Source organism: Zingiber officinale, chromosome 4B, assembly GCF_018446385.1.
Source record: "Zingiber officinale cultivar Zhangliang chromosome 4B, Zo_v1.1, whole genome shotgun sequence".
In the NCBI taxonomy this organism is placed as follows: domain Eukaryota; kingdom Viridiplantae; phylum Streptophyta; class Magnoliopsida; order Zingiberales; family Zingiberaceae; genus Zingiber; species Zingiber officinale.
The window spans coordinates 48,692,555-48,698,554 of record NC_055993.1 but is presented as its reverse complement, the minus strand read 5'-3'; positions in this window follow the sequence as shown (position 1 = coordinate 48,698,554).

Here is a 6,000-nt window from a genome sequence, read left to right as displayed (position 1 = left end):
TCCTGTGTGTTTCTAACCTTGTGTCTAAGTGTGCAGGAGCTTAGAAGCACAGGTAGTCGAGCGGAAGACGCGGCCAGTGAGGCGGACGAGAAGGAAGCGTGCGGTGGTTCCGAGGGACAAGAAGCCGGAGCGGAAGACTGCTCTAGGAGCAAGAGACGCAGCTAGTGAAAAGGTCGGCACGGGGTGCGACTGAGGGACGAAGACTGTGGATGAGTACGCTGGCGAACGAGAAGGAAACACGCGACGATTCCGAGGGACGAGAAGCCGGAAGGATGTCTGCTCGAGAAGACCGGAACCTAGGTTTGGGTGAGCCCTTTTCCGAATGGCAGAGATCACCCAAGCGGGCGGATCCGGAGTTGAAGACCCGGACCGAGGTGAAAAAAGTCAACCGGAGTTGGCTTAGGGTCCAGGGCGCCCGGACCAGCTCGGGGCGCCCGGAACCCTTCCGGGCGCCCGGAGATTGAATTTTGACAAGATCGAGTCAAATCTTGATCTGAACGTTGGGGGATAAAATTTATCCCCCCAGGGCGCCCGGAACCCCTCCAGGCGCCCCGACCAAGGCTATAAATATAGCCTTGGTCTAGAAGCTTTAAATTAATTCAGAACAACTCATTGTAACAATACTTGTACGCTCTCTCTAGTTTAGCTTCTCTAGTTGTGCACTTCACTGCTGTAAAAAAGCTTCTCCGCCAGAAGGAGATAATAGTACGACATCTTCCTTGGATTAACAACCTCCCCGATTGTAACCAAGTCAACTCTCTGTGAGCCTTTTACTTTTTGTTTTCTATTTACTTTATTTAATGCAAGTGTTATGTTGAAAGTTCGAGAAGGGTGTTTTTATTTTTATTTTACAGGGTTATTCAATCCCCCCTTCTAGCCGGCCGCAACGGTCCTATACTACCCTTACCTTTAGGCTTCCATTTGCCTTTGCCCTTTTGTACCATCAAAATGGTACTTGGCTTTGCCTTCTCAAGGTTGAGTTTAACAGTTCTCAACATGCTCAACATCTCAGGCAATGGTTTGTCAATTTCATTCATATTATAATTCATGACAAATTGATCGTAGCTCTCAGGCAATGACTACAGAATAAGGTCCGCGATTAATTCTTGTCCTAGTGAAAATCGTAACCTTTATAAATTCTCCACATACCCGATCATTTTGAGCACATAAAACCCTACGGGCCTTCCTTCTTGCATTCTACCTTAAAATAGAGTCTTGGAGGTCTCAAATCTCTCATGCCTTGCTTGTCCTTGATATAGTTGTCTAAGATGTTCAACCATATCATAAGCATCCATGTTCTCATGTTGCTTCTGAAGCTCAGAGTTCATGGTGGTGAGCATAAGATATGATACATCAAATGCATCATCTTCATGCTTCTTATAAGCATCCCTATCAGCTCTAGTGGCAGTAGTGGGGGTGGTTCAGGAATGGGTTGCTCTAGGATGTAGAATTTTCTCTCTTGCTTGAGAACTATTCTCAAGTTTCAGTGCCAGTCTAGGAAGTTAGCTCCATTAAGTTTGTCCTTATCAAGGACAAATCACAGAGATAGTGTATTCGATGTACTAGATGACATGATGATTTATAACAATAAAATTCAGAAATAGGTATCATATTTAGATCATTTAATTAGGTCTTGAATTAAATGATTCTCCCACTGAATTCTAAAGCTTGGTAGGAGCAAGTCACTACTAGCTCTAAACCTAGGAGCAAAGACATTCAAGTGGGACAAGATCCATATTATACCTCATCTTGAGTTAGCTTTAGCTAATCGCACAAGACTTGTATAACTTAGGTAGGCAACACATACCAATAGGACAAGATCCATATTATACCTTATCTTAAGTTAGCTTTGGTTAATCGCCCAAGATTTGTTTAACTTAGGTAGACAATATTTACCAATTACATCCTATGTAACTCTTGTATCATTGGGTGAATAAGACTATTTGAAGGCGCTGGAATTCCATTCTATTTCAATTTCCTTGTATAAAAATTTTACAAGTACAGAGCTTTTCCTAGCAACTCGCATGTTCGATCAGACATATGTTTGATCAATCAAGCAAATTCTTAATGGATCAAAGCGCATATTGATCGAAGTACAAGATCGCTGGCCTCCTGTATTGGTATTCAAAATCGATACAAAGAAAACTAAACTAATTACGCAGTAGAATCAAAAAACTAGTTATACCTTTCCTTTATAGCTAAAGACCTTTGAATCTTCTGTTGTATTCCTCTCCTCTTCTTGGATGTCGTGTGGGTGATGATATACCAAGATAACAGACACCCTTCACTTCGTTGTTTCCAAACCGCCGACCACCAAGAGAATAGCTAGGATGGGGCACCTTCTCCTCTTCTTCTTCTTTTCCAATCCGCCACCCTCAAAGGAAAGCTAGAGGAGGCGTCGGCCCTAGCAAGGAGGAGGCGCCGACCCCTAGCAAGGAGGTGGAGGTGGCACCAGCCCTAGCAAGGAGGAGGAGGTGGCACTAGCCCTAGGAAACGAGGAGGTGCTGCCGGCCCTAGGAAAGGAGGAGGTGCCACTGGCCCTAGGAAAGGAGGAGGTGCCACCGGCCCTAGGAAAGGAGGAGGCTAACCAAAAACAACAACTACTATACTGGATGGGTGGATGCGAGGCTTTATATAGAGGCTACAACAGGGACCTAGAGGAGGAATTGGTTTAGGCCTACTGAAGGGCTTGGGCTTCCTGTGTTCTGCCCGAACACTCAACTCAAGTCCATCAATAATAGCCTATACCACTAAAGGGTTATTATTGAATTACCGCACGAATCCCATATTACAATATGGGCTCCTTCTTATCATGAGTGTGTTAATCTCCCTGTGTTTAAGATATCGTATGTCCGTTAATTAAATGAGTTACTGACAACTCAATTAATTAACATATAATTCCAAGAGTAGTACCACTCAATTTTATTATCATGTCGGGCTAAGTCCACCTGCAGGGTTTACATGATAATCCTTATGAGCTCCTCAAGGGGACATCATCAGCCTAAATAATTAGGACATAGATTCCTTCTATAATCAACAACACACCATATAAATAGTACTATTTCCCAACTCATCACGCATATTGATTTGACGAATAAATCTCACCCATTGATAAGTTAAAGAAAAATAAACACTAAGTATACGTGTTTGTTATTATATAGGGATTAAGAGGACGCACATCCATAATAACAAAGGTTATGTTCTTTTATATAGTTAGTACAAATCAAACAACCTCAAACGGTCCTGCTCAATACACACACCATGTACTAATGTAATTTTATAGTCAAGACAGACTAATACCAAATTACATTAGAACCGTTCCAATGGTTTGTCCTAATCCATCTTGGTTGTGAGCTACTATTTATAATTTATAAGGAACCGATAACATGATCTTCTGTGTGGCACCATACACCATGTTATCTACATTATAAATTAAATGGATAACTGCATTGACATATATATAAATATAAAATGTAAACATTTAACCAAAGTGATTCTCATTTTAAAATATTTCAAAATAGATGTTCATACAAAAGCTAGGCTTATAGTATACATCTCAATAGTTCATTTACCCATCTTATGAAATCCACATTATAACACATCTTTAGTTAGCTTTAGCTAATCGCCAAAGACTAGTATAATTGAATTACATCGTATTGTATCTTAGTAAAGTCACATCCAAAGTCCAATAGTCAGACATTACAATTGTCCTGTCACATTCTACCAAGATAAAATGAGTCACTTTACTTTGGCAAAACCTGACTACAAATGATCGAGGTAGTAGTGAGTACCAATCTTTGGTAGGCATATGAAAAGGACCTAATTACGATAGCTACACATGCATCATATGCATTTATGGCATATCATGGCATAATCAATATATATGCTCATTAAATGTGACATGGTTTTGGCCCCATAAACTACAATCTTCTCAAGCCAATGAGAAGATCGAAAGGTCAACTTAGGTCAAAGCATCTTCTCCAAGTACTTCCTTGGTCGCCATGTGTTGTTGTCCTTCTCCTTTTTTTTCACCATCGTCCAGTAGACTCATTCTTTCTCTAATTTATATATTACAAAATCTAAAGAAATCTCGAGTTACATTTGAGGGTAGTCTAAAGTTACAATAAGAGTGATAAAAGATGAAGGCATGACTCGCAGGCCGTATTATGAATTATAACATCACACATAGAATATATTGGGGTAGAGGATCATAACCATGCACCATGTCATATATATTCATAATATCCTTATGACATAAAATCTATTATGATTTTAACAAAGAGTTATGAGTCACAACACCACGGCAGTCTCGCTAGCCGGTTAGCGAGCGGGTCAAGGGGGCAACGCCCCTTATGGAGTGAGGGGGTAGCGCCCCTGAAGCAAAATTATTTTACATACTCATTTGTATGAGTTGCTTCCATACCCGAGACCCTACTACACACAATACCAACTATATTTCACTCCCAACAAAATACCTTTGGATGAGACCTTGCTGGTCACAACACCAACTATGTTTCATTCCCAACAAAACACCTTTTGATCAAGACTCATAATTTGGCTGAGACTCAGTTTGGTTGAGACCGTTTTGTTCACAACAACTTTGTTTCGGTCCCAACAAAACATAGACTCATAATCATGAAAATCATAGTAAACATCTCATGCAATTTATATATCACATATAAAATCTAACAACATAGTATTCGCCTTCGCAAGTGGCTCTGATACCACTGTAGGGATCTAACACACTAAACACACGAAAAGCACAATGGAAAATATACTAGATCCTCTCCAGAAGATCCATTCGAAGGAGAAAATACACATATACTAAGTTTGATGAGATTTATACCTTTGTTACGTGCCCTTTGCAATCCCGACAGTAACTTTTCTTTGGATACATATCTCAGCACGATCAAGCGTTCGCGCCTCTATGGTATTCACATGAACACGTTCTATCCATCACACGAACTCATGATTTGGAGAAGAACAAACTTTATGGTGCTAGCTACTTAGAAGATTCGACCAAGAGTAAAAATTTGCCCAAGAGAAAGAAGAGGAGGAAGAAGGAGAAGATGAAGAGTCTATTTTTCCATCTCTCTAATAAAAAATCTACTGAAAAACCTATTTATATTCATCTAATAAATACCAAGGATTTTTGTCTCTTTGTATTCCTCTTATTAGGTTGGATTATTATATTGGATTAATCATTAATCCAATAACCCAATGAGTCTAACCTATTAATCCAATAACCCAATGAGTCTAAACCATTAATCCAATATGTCTAATTTGGATATGACTCAATCCAATGAGTAGATTCATTTGAGTCTAACTCAATGGGTAACCCAAAAAGTCATCTCATAATTGGCTCTTAGGGCTAATACCAACACTAGGCAAGGAAGACCCAATTGGGAACCTCATAGCATAAAGACCTAATTGGACTAGGCAACGAAGAAATGATTGGGAACCAAGCAAGGAAGACCCGGTTGGTGTTGGAACCCCAAGGTTGTTTTGGTGTGATCAACAAGTTAAGTTAGGTCCTGTGTGTTTTTTACCTTGTGTCTAAGTGTGCAGGAGCTTAGGAGCACAGGGAGTCGAGCAGAAGACGCAACTAGTGAGAAAGATGGCACGGGAGAGTTCGTCCAAGGGATGAGGCGCTGTGGAAGAGTACACCGGTGGACTAGAAGGAAGCGTGCGCTGGTTCCGAGGGACGAGAAGCCGGAGCGGAAGACTGCTCGAGGAGCAAGAGATGTAGCTAGCGAGAAGGTCGACATGGGGTGCGACCGAGGGACAAAGACTGCGGATGAGTATGCTGGCGAATAAGAACGAAGCACACAACGATTCCGAGGGACGAGAAGACGGAGCGGAAGCCTGCTCGAGAAGGTCGGGAGTTGGGTTCGGGTGAACCCTATTCCGGATGGCAGAGATCACCCAAGCGAGCGGAGCTGGAGTGGAAGATCCGGACTGAGGCGAACGGAGCCGGAGTAGAAGACCCGGGCTGAAAAA